General features: G+C 43.7%; 1 pseudogene; it reads left to right on the top strand.

The window, feature by feature from the left end:
• Positions 1–10,611: 10,611 nt before the first annotated feature.
• Positions 10,612–10,792, top strand: LOC126536075 (U2 spliceosomal RNA; annotated as a pseudogene).
• Positions 10,793–11,773: the final 981 nt, after the last annotated feature.

Below are 11,773 nucleotides of genomic sequence, written 5' to 3'. Positions count from 1 at the left end.
AGCTTTCTGACCACTACTTCGTCTGCTGTTCACTGAAACAGACTGTGAATCCTTTGTTATCGGAGGCTATTAGCTCGGTCAAACAAATTTGTATAATTGACCCAAGGCTTTTTGATAAACTAGTCCAGAAAAATGATTGGGATAATTTTTTATGCACTGTGTCACCGGAAAACATGTACCGCGAATTTGTAGCTGCGTTTGATGCTTTTAGGCAGGCGGCAACACGCGTTGTCAAAATCAGGCAACGTAACCTGAGCCAGAAATGGATGACCAGCGAAATCCTAGCTGCTATAAAGGAAAAAGACTTGTTGTGGACCAAGGCCAAGCGGTCGTCAAACTGCAACGACACGCGCTTAAGATACAAATGTGCCAGAAACAAAGTGAATGCAATGATCAGACTTGCGAAGCGCGTTTATTTCAGAAAGAAATTTCGAGAAGCTCGATCTGACATAAAGAAAACATGGTCCCTAATCAATAACCTTAGAGGCGGCAACATTTCAACGCCTAAACAGCGCCTTTCATCTTATTTTTCTGCAGACGACGAAACTGTGGCAAACTTATTTAATCAGTTCTTTTCAAGTGTCTCGGGATCGAGGACACGGCGACCATCGGTGTGTACTTTAACAGATAGCTTGCTAGATTCCGCATATCTTCCTTTACTATCGCTTGAAGAATTAAGGTCCATTGTCTTCAATCTCAAGACGAACAAATCACCTGGCTTTGACAAAATTTCTGTCAGTGAACTTCAAAGAAATTTTGACGCAGTTAAACATGTATTGCTATCCCTTTTAAACTTTGTTTTGGATGGTGGTGTGATTCCAGTTGATATGAAAACCGCAATTGTAATTCCGCTTCACAAGCAAGGTGCACGCAATAGTATTGAAAATTACAGACCTATTTCGATAATTCCCTGTATAGCTCAAATATTAGAAAAACATGTGGCTCTTACGGTAACACAGTTTCTAGATAAGCATAATGTATTGTCATCACATCAGTATGGATTTGTACAGGGGAAGGGTACACAAACACTGTTAGAAGCTTTCTCTGATCTTTTAAACTTGACACTAGACCGCAACCGGGTAGCATGTGCCCTCTTTATGGATGCCTCTAAGGCATTTGACAGTGTTTGTCATGAGATTTTGTTGCAGAAACTGTCTCTCCTAGGCCTTCGTGGGTCATTCTTGAATTTACTAGCTAACTTTCTGCAGGATAGACGACAGTGTGTAAAGGTGGGAAATAGTTTAAGTGTTTTTACCAGTATTCATTCTGGAGTCCCTCAGGGCTCAATATTAAGCCCCCTGCTTTTTAACATTTATGTGAATGATTTGTCCAATGTAGTAGGTAATTATATATATCAATATGCCGATGATACTGTTCTTGTATCTTGTGCAACTAATTACTCTGATGCAATCAGCTCCTTACAAAATGAGGCAACTAAAGCTATGGACTGGTTTGCGGCTAATTTAAGAAGCATCAACCCTTCTAAAACTCGACTTGTCTGTTTCCATAACCCCATGAAAAAAATCCTGCCTACGACACCATTATTCTTGCACACATCAGACTGTTTTGGATGTACATGTCAACCTGTTAAAAATGCCTCTTCTGTTAAGTATCTTGGGTTGCTTTTTGACTGTGATCTTTTATGGAACTCGCAATTATCCCACATCTGTAAAAGGCTGCGCGCGGTCTCCTGTGTATTATACAATATGCGATGTCTTATGCCAATCCCCGTTCGAAAAATTATTGTGCATGCTTTAGTCTACAGTGTGCTACGCTATGGCTTGACTGTGTATGGTCATTGTACTCTTAGGTGGAGCTCAAGAATTAATTCAATTTTACGTTCACTGCTGTCAACAGTGGCTTACGATTTGTGTCCAAAGCAAGCTACAGACGTGTTTAGGTTGTTGAATTTGCCAAACTTCACTTCTCTGATTAGCGAAAGTGTTGTCATTAAACACTTCTGGAATAATGATTTTAAAACACGATATACGCCTGTCCGCTCCTTAAGACCGAAGGAACCCTACGTCATCCCCAAGACTGCGACAAAGTACGGAAGGAGAACGCGGCAATACTATGTTCCAGCCATATTTAATAAATTGCCTACGCCTGTGTTAGAAGCAAACACAAGACGTGAGATTAAGAAACAACTTAGAATTGTCGATGTTTGATGTAACATTTACTATAACTGTTCGACTTTTTGCTCCGACCCGCTAATAGCTAACTCCGCTATTAACCCTGTGCAATTTTCTGTGACCTGACTGTCAGGCACTGCCAGTCAAGCCCTCTGAGGCTTTGGTAGGCCTGCTATATGTACTCTGTTTTCCTTATGCACAATAAAGATTGTATTGTATTGTATTGTATTGTGGCCGAAATAGAAAAACTTGCTTGGGACTGAAAAGCTGAGATGTGCTCCACTCTAAAGGTTCGTCTTGATCCATGCCACTGATCTATGCTGTCGTTATCTAGGTTTAACCACGTGATCCTTGCGCACCGTTTGACTCGGAGGGAAGTATGTGCCACTGTATACAGTGTTGTCACACGGCTGAATGGCCACCTTCGTCGATTCTCGGTCTCTCACCGTAGTCATTCAGAGCCCCAGTGCAATGAACACGAAGCTGAAGATGCTTTTGTTTGTTCTCGGTAGACGAATACCCTGTACAGGCAACAAAAGAAACAAAGGAAGAAGAAGACTATTGGAAGTGAGTCGGTGAAATGGAATGGCATCCAAACAGAAATCACACAGCATGAGAGCGCAGCACTGAGCCTCAGCGGCCGATGATTACACCTCCTTTTTCGCCGCACGCACTCCGGCGAGGCACAGTAACGGAGTCGTTGGTGAAACCAATGGGCGCCGAGGCGGCCGCCGCCTTCGACGAAAGACATCGTCGTCCGTTCATGAACTCGCCGCTTGAGTTTGCACTCCGGTACTGTTGCTTGGTTCTTTTCTTTTTCCCCTGTTTGCTTCTGCTCACTTTCCCGAAATAACCCGTCGCTTGGCGGGATATCCTGAGCTTGTCGTTGAACGTGCGTGCGGGTAATTTGTGCCTTGCAGTCGGGGGATACCGCGTATATAGATCTATTTCTGATTATGTGCAGGCCCCATGGGTATCGCGCCGCAGGGGAGATCGTGAATAGATGTGATGCATGGCTACGTTGCTGTGGTCATGGTGTATTCACATACATGTCAATGCGGAGCCGTAAATAGGGAGGGTTGTAACTGCCCTACGAAGAATATGTTTTCCTAAGTTTATATTCCTTCGTTGCAGAAGCGTATGTTCGTGTTTGTACTGGGGTCTGCCTGAAGGATGGGAGGGAGGTGATGAAGAGGTCCCTATCGCGCCTCATGCCGGTATATACGCAGGTATGCACGTTGCCCCATTCCACCCCCCCCCCCCCCCCCATTAAAATAAGTGCTGCTGATCAATGGTATGCATCAGCGCAGCTCTCTGTGTAGGTTAAGAAAAAGCACAAACACACAATTTTGCGGCCTAATGGCTATGGCATTGCGCTGTTAAGCACGATGTCGCGGAATCAATCTTGACCGCGGGGACCTCATTTTAATGGGATCGAAAGGAAGTACATCGGGTGCACGTCAAAGAACCCCTGGCGGTCAAAATTACAGTATGTGCACGTAAATAATGCAACCAAGAATAGGACGTGAGTGACGACTTTCGGTCACTCAGAAAAAGAAAAATTATATACATTACGAATTTCAACGCGCAGTGATGCCATAAAGAAGCACAAACCACGTATTATAAAAGTGGATGGTCGCAGGTCCTTAATCGTTGCAGCGAACTGCCTCACGAAATAAAGTGAAAGGACAAGTATTCGCGTTATCGTTACTGTCACCGAAAGCGGCGTCGTATTTCGTGACACCCACCAAGGTTATCAGACAGGCAACGCTCCAGAAATGTCCGCGACGCAATCGAACTTGGCAAAGCCTTTCGCGGATTGTGCAATGACCCACCGCGTGATATCGAAGAAGGCTCATTTGACGCGCCTGTACAACAGCGCCAACCATCATGCTCAAGATTCGGAATGGCCCAAAAAGGAAGCAAAGAAATAAACAAGAAAAAACGCGTTATATGTGTGTCAGGAAACTGAGTACAACACGAGACTTTCCGAGGCCAGATATTTATTTAAAAAAGAAAAAGATCCGCGTCATATTTGCGTAATTATCCTTTACAGCGTACCTCATAATCAGATCGTGTTTTTCACACGTAAAACCTGATAATTAAATTAAATTGAAAGGACGCACGTCATAAACCCCGACAAAATGTTAGCCTTAATTCTTTGTAACACCAATTATGGTTCCTTTCTTTCTGCGCTTTCTCAGCGATATTGTAGGTGAACTTCTATTTCATTCGTGATCGACTTCGCTGTACTATGTCGCTGGTAAGCATCATTACATTTTTGTCATGACTGTCAGCATCCCGGCACGCGTACATTTAGAACTTAGGCAAGCATAGATGAATGACCTGTAAAGGCTTTTCTTGAAGCGGCAGGCACACTGCGTACATAAGCGGCTGATTGCGAAACGATTGGCGTTCTGGTTCGTGTTACTTAGGCACATCTCTCGCACATTATACTGTGCAAAAGTCTGTGCGGACGTATCTTGGTACGGACCAAGTAACACTAGCATGTCTTAGGCTGGTCGCAAGATTTATAAGGGTAGAAACTGTTGTGCATGAGGAGATACTGATTTTTTGAAGCGTTCTTTATTGTGTGTCCGAGAAAAACACAGTTTTTCTATATATTCTACATTATTGTGCTTCTATTGTTCCATTAGGCGGCAAAAAAGAGCACTACATTTTGTCGACATATCGATCTAAGAATATTAGTGTATATCCTGAGGCCATGCCTATCATGCACCACCATGACGTGGACGAGTTTAAGTGCGGTTGGTAGAGACAGCAATGGAACAGGACGAACTACAACAATGGGTATTTACATAATTTCAAGAAAATTCCTCGCCAATACTGCTCCTCCTCCTCTTAACTCTACTTGACGATATGCTCTGCGTAAGCAATCATAAAATCAACAACGACGATTACGGCGGCCATACCTAGCTACAAGATCACGTTTCTTATGAATAATGACTAACGTATTTTTGAGAAGGCAATGACTACGACCACGACAACAGCGGAGTGTCTGCTCGCCCCTTGGAAACTTGAAAATATTGTTTCGAGATGTTGCACGAAACACAGAGCATTTGTCAGCGTCCATTATAGTCCTCGCTGTCGCTGTCACAGCTTCTACCTTTTGGCGGCACTAGGGCCCAAATTCTGAAACCTTGTTTACCTTAGTGAGGAAGCTCTCATTGCGGTTAGGTAGCCTCATGTGTGGCTTCCTCCGCGGTGAGGCACCCCCGCAAGAAACCTTCAGGATCTATCAGGTAGCAAACCAACGCGCTCAAATCACTATACCAGCTGTCTCGGGTCACCGTGCAGGTAATTCTGAAGGCTTTCTCACTGCGGTGTTTGTAATGGAGGCTTTCTTGGGGCTCCCTTACCGTCAGGAAGCACCGAAGCTACCTTCACGCTTCATTTAATTCCTCGCTCTTTTCACTGAACGAGGGCTTCTCGGAAATGTTTGCCTACGAGGTGACCGTTTGCACGCGTGCGATTACTTAGGCCTGGCTGACTGGCAGGCGAGATAAAAAATTTTAAAAATCCGGCGGCTGCGAGTTCCAACAGACGGCATCCTCCTGTATGAGACGTTCAAACTACAAGAAAACTTCTTTGTCTATGGCCTCCGCGATAGTGTGGTGTGCGTTGCTTGCCGAATGAGCCTCGAGGTCTTGTTCGGCTAGTACAACCTCTGTCGTTAATCCTACAGCACCGAAAAAGTCAGAACCGATATGAGGAACAGCGCCCAGTTGCCACCACCTCCCCGCCTTTCCTTCTTCCCTTCTCTGTCTCTCTCTCTCTAGATGTCGAAGCATCATGATAAAAATCTAAAGTAAGTGCAACTACGAGAACGAGACGGCGAAACAGTCCAGGCCGGGTATTTGCTTGTGTATACAAGCGGTCGGCACCTCTTTTGATGGGTGCCGCCACGTTACCCTCCGCAAAATGTCCGTATGTGCGTTAGTGTTGAACGTAAATCAGGAAACAGCGTATGCGTTTATGTGTTAATTATTTAACGGAAGAGATATTTCTATTTATCTTGCTGAATAAAGACGTTCGCATGAGACGTATGACGAATGCCCCCGACCCCAGGCGGATCCTTTCCTTATTAAAGAAAGGATTCCTTTCGTGAGGACGGGTGTAGGGAGCTTTCAGAACACAATTGTTTTCGGTAAGTACATCACGTCCTACACATGGTGAATGGAATTACTAAACGCAACTCCGCCCTTACGGAACACGAACTAGCCAAAATCCCGGAGGCAAATACCTATTGCAGAATTATGTACGCGTATCCGTACCTCCTCCTCGGCCAATGGCAACAAAATAAATTATAACCCACGGTTTGTACGTGCCACATAGTAGAGCTCGGGGTTAAACCGTTTGTCAAGAACTTTGACTTACAAGTCGCCACCATACATCACGATAGAAGGAAAAAGTAATGCGTACAAGGAACCTCAGCACCATCCGACAAACTAACTGCTTCATTGCAGCGCCGCACTTTATCGCATATTAGAGGTTTTTCTTTCATTTCTTTCTTTTTGTTCGGAACCACGTGTACGCGATCAGTCCCATACCAGTGCTGGAGCAAGTACTGAATGCTGTGTGAGTTGGTACAACAAGAGTTGCTGACCTCTGTGCATCCTTCACAAGATGTAAAACAACAGGCCCCATTACCTGCCGAGTATATTTACTGCAGGCATTGCAGAGAAAAAACAAAGAACTTTCGAGGTTGCTATCATGCAACAACGAGAATAACTTGTTGAGCCTAGTGCAGCGTCCTGTGCTTAACTTGATAGTTTTCATACGCCTACTCGGTAAGTATATTATGGCCGAATGTTACCTCGCGCTTACTTTCCTCTTAGCATTTATTCTGTGGCGTGGACCTTTGAAAAAGGCAGATGAGAGATTAGCGCCGTCATTCTTAACGCGGAAGCTAAAGCTACCTTACGCAGATAAAGAAATGTTATGCGGTGGCGTATGTATTTATTTATTTGAATCTAGATCATACTCAATGGCCGACTGATACGTGAGAAGTGGAGCTCTAAAGTACGATAAAGAAAAAAAAAAACAATAAACACAGCAACAGAAGATAGAAAACAGCTTTCTTAAACGGAAGCAGGTTCGGAAAAAGCCCAACAGTAAGATGAAAGTGATTATTTTTTCTACTATGACTCTAGTCGATTGTCATATTTGTCATTCCTTGCCTTAAAAATTAATAACGGAACTCTCATGCCAGATATTCGCTCGACGTCGCAGGTTCTCCGCGCACCTTCTAACCGTCAGATGATGGAAGGTCCGCAATATGTCGTTCCCGAACCGAATTCTCGAACCCAGGAGGCCGAGTTCGTACTCGAAGTGACAGTTTTGTTTTGATAAACGGGCACCCTCGAAATATATCTGCTTGCTGCGCTATCAACATAGGGATGCAATTGTGGTGTTCATGGCGTTTTGCACTGCATTTCTTTTGCTTTGATAATGTTCGGTGACTTGAGTTATAATTCTGCCTTTATGATGATACAAGCAGTAGTCATCAGTATTTCTTGGTACCATCAACATCTTATTTGGTCACGTCGGTAAAAAAAAAGACGCCGAAATGCGTGTATTTTTCCTCTTCTTAGTCACCCTACATTCTCTTTTTGAAAGATCCTTGCCGGCCAAGAAAAAGCCGAAAAAAGAACGAGCGCCGTGGTTAGACACGCTGCTTAAAGGCGTGCCAAGGGGCTGCTTAATAGCTACCAGAAGACATACAAGAAGAAGAAGAAGCACATGTACTCGCAACTCCCGTTTCACCTTATCTGCCTTCTTGTCATCCCTAACCTGTCCCTAGCCATGCCTTCAAGAAGTGCTTCTAGCCATGGTGTTGTTTGTGACCAACTATGCCCCGTTGCCGCATTACAAAGAAAAAGGCGAAAAAATAAGAAGAAACAAAAACAGGTAGTCGTATAGTCCACGAGCCCCTGATAAATGTAATGCGGCGCAACTATACGGGTAGGTGCGGAAATTTCTTCTTCTTTTTCTGCGTCTTTCTTATTTTCAGCGACACATAGGATACGCTGCAAGTGTGCCAGTGACGAGAATGCAACTGTTAGAAGGGCCAGAAAAATGTGAGCCCGCAGCGCACGTTATTCTTTCTGACACCAAGCTATACCCACTGAAAACAAGATTTTGGGTATGGCGGCCGCATTTCGATTGGGACGAAAAGCGAGAACGTCCATATACTTAGATTTAGGTGCATGTTAAAGAGCCCCATGTAGTCTGAATTATTCCGGAGTCTCCCACTGCGTCATAATCAGATGGGGGTTTTGGCACGTAAAATCCGATAATTTAATTTTTTTAACAGTATTTCTTGCCCATGACTCCGGTGGTAGATCTGGAGTGAGCTCGTATCAGGTTAAGGAATAAGAATGGCACACGAATGACCATATACGGTATAGACGACTCTCCCACGTGCGCCCGAGATGGCTACGTCACTAAAGATACTGGTTCTTTAAAGCAGAGTCGTAAGACACCACGTGGGCAGATTAAGTACGAGGCTTAGGTCACGTCTAGTAGCGTACGGTGAGGGGCTAGTTGGTATGACATTATGAGAAAGTCCTTTTTAGCGCAGTTTTTCTTTGTTCTCATTAGGTCACGTGCCTTGTTCTATTCCAACCTTTGAGAGAACAGTTGCTTGTAAATGTTGTTTTGCAATTAGTGTCAAAGTTCTGATAGCCCGCGAATTAATTAGTCCGTACGTGGCCTCGCAGTTTGTATACGTAGAGCCACGTAGAGGTCGTCGTATAATCCATAGCTGTGAATTTTGCAACGCAGACGACAAAGACTATGGGCAGAGGTCTTGCAGAGGCAGAAATAGCAAAGAAAACTGTTACGCGTTACCTGAGTTGTTTTAGTGTATCGCGTCGAAAATACATTTCAGCTCCTCGTGCTAGACACGCACTCTTCGGCGCGTTCTATGTACCTTATCCCTGTCCCTTATCTTCATAAGCGCGAAATTGCAAACCAAGCAACATTATTCGGTTTAAAAACGTATACACAATTGACATAGAGAGGAAAAAAGAAAGAGGAATAGCAACTTCGCTCACAACTGCGCCTGAAAGGGGTCCAACGCCTGTCTATACAATTCAGGAACGACGTCATGTGGAACTGAAGACAAAATGGAGGGAAGAAAAAGAGCAAGAAAAGAACAAGGTGATAGATAACAAAGACTAAAGTAAAACAATGACAAAGAAAACAGCGTGCCAATGTAAAACATAACAAAAGATCACCGTATGTAGCGCTAATTCCAAATACTCAAGAACACACACACACACGCGCACACACACGCGCGCACACACGCACGCACGCACGCACGCGCACACACATACACACACACACACACACACGCACGCACGCACGCCTGAAAAATTGGAGGTCTCATCACTCGGTAAGAAAGAGTACACTACAAACGGTAAGCCAAGTCGGTTTCTTCTGAAAAAATTGAAGCGAGCTAAGCACTGCGATACCTATAAGAACACAGCCTCTGACGTCAACATTTCGCCTGGGATTGTACTAATGTACCTACTTAAGATCATTCCAGTCTCAAGTGTTTGGCTGCTGTTGGACATAGGGATACGGACAAGCTAGCCTGAAATCTACACATTGTAAATTATGGACAAAAAGTTTCACAAGACACTTCTGCAGACTTTTTTCTCGAAGGCTTGCGAGCATTGTTTAAATACGGGGTAATCATTGTTAAGTTTTATGGAAGTATTAAAAATCGCCTGTGACAGATAGCATAATTCTTGTCCTTGAGTAGGATTATTCCAAGATCTATTAACACTACAAGCACGAGAAATCGAATCACATATTAAACAATTAACGAATATTTGATTTGATTTGCTGTTTATTTTTTTCAAACGAAAGGGAAAGCCAAGGCAGGAAGCGGTAGGCCTGATTAGGACTAGGCTCCCAGTTACCGACAGCAGCACACACGTGCAGTGCACGTGAAACAACTAAATACACGCGTAAGTCAAACACACAACTTGATATAAAATAACAGAAAATACATTGGTTATGTACATAGAAAAGAACTATCAATATGCATCAAAACAATAACTGAATGTTTATACATAGAGGTGATCGCAAAACAAAACTTGTCCCACAGAGTGTACAACTCTACAGCGAGTCCCATAGCGAGTACAACTATATAGGATATTCATTAGAAGAAGTCGTGAGCCATTCACGCTATGACGATAGATGACCAGGGAACCTGTTTAGCATACGACAGAGAGGTGACACATAATTTAGAACATGGGTACAAACTCGGTTACCGAGATTTTGATACACATTCGCGTGTACGACGGGACCTCCGCCCCGAGTAGCCGGAAGAAACTAGACCTGCATGACGTTTCGACGGGGCCGCCACCACGGCAGAGCGGGAGGAAAGGAGATGCGCAATCGCTTGGAACGCTGACGAAGAGGGGGCGGTGCGAACGGTGCGAACATGGCCGACGGGGGTCATAGTGTAGTATCTGTTCTTATCAGCTTAATAACTGATACGGGTTGTATTTGGACCCAAGATGTCAAACTTATTTACACACCGTGGTTTCTTAGTGGCAATGGCGTTGGGCTGCTAAACACGAGGTCGCGGGATCGAATTCCGGCCACGGCATTTCGATAGGGGCGAAAACACCCGTGTACTTAGATGTAGGTGCACGTTAAAGAACCCCAGGGGGTTCTTTAACGCCGTAGCCTTTAATCGCCGTAGATCTCCACTACGTCGTGCCTCATAGTCGAATCGTGGTGTTGGCACGTACAACCTCATAATTTATTTTTATCAAATTTACTTTTGTAAATTGGAGGAATGTTTTAAGCCTGCTTCACCTCGGCCGCGTGTTGGCCCGGTACTGCCCTATCTTCGGGATCGGCCCACGGTTTTTGGTCTGCGGACACCGATCCGCTGGAAACTAGCCGTATTCCTATTCGCTGTAATATTGCTTTATATGCTGTTTATACAACTTTGCTGAAGTCGGGAATTCCAAATATAGTGACGTTTGGTTGATGACAAATGGTACCTGAAATGTTAATTTCTGTTTTCCGTAGTTAGTCCGAGCTATAGGTGATAATTTTCTACCTGTCTGGTAGAGTGGCAAGCTTATTTTGGTGAATATATCGCACTAGACGATAGTAATAAATTTGAGTCTGGTAGAACAGTATAATTCCTGAATAATGGTTCTGTAGGAAAATCCCGCGGACTGCCATGGTAATATTCAATGACTCTAAGGGCTTTTTTTTTTGCAATAGAAGCTACCTGTTTAAATTTCAAGAAGGGGTCCCCACAAAAGAATACAATATAATATTTTGTAACAAAGAAGAGCATAGTACATACAAATTTTGACACGTGTGGTTATTAACTTAGTAATTTCATATAGACATCCTATACTTTTACTGAAATCTTTTACTAAATTAAATACATGCATATTCCATGAGAGGCTTTCATTAAACCAAGCACCTAGAAACTTGGGATTCGCAACTTGTTTTATGATATTGTTTTTGTATTTAATAATTACACTACATCGTTCACTAGTATTGATCGGCCTAAATATTATGTGTGTAATTTCAGTAAGATTCATGCTTAGCTTATCAACCAATTCCCCAACGCATTC

This window comes from Dermacentor andersoni, chromosome 4, assembly GCF_023375885.2.
Source record: "Dermacentor andersoni chromosome 4, qqDerAnde1_hic_scaffold, whole genome shotgun sequence".
NCBI lineage: Eukaryota > Metazoa > Arthropoda > Arachnida > Ixodida > Ixodidae > Dermacentor > Dermacentor andersoni.
Note: the sequence above shows the minus strand (reverse complement) of the source record. Positions and strands in the feature narration are given on the sequence as shown.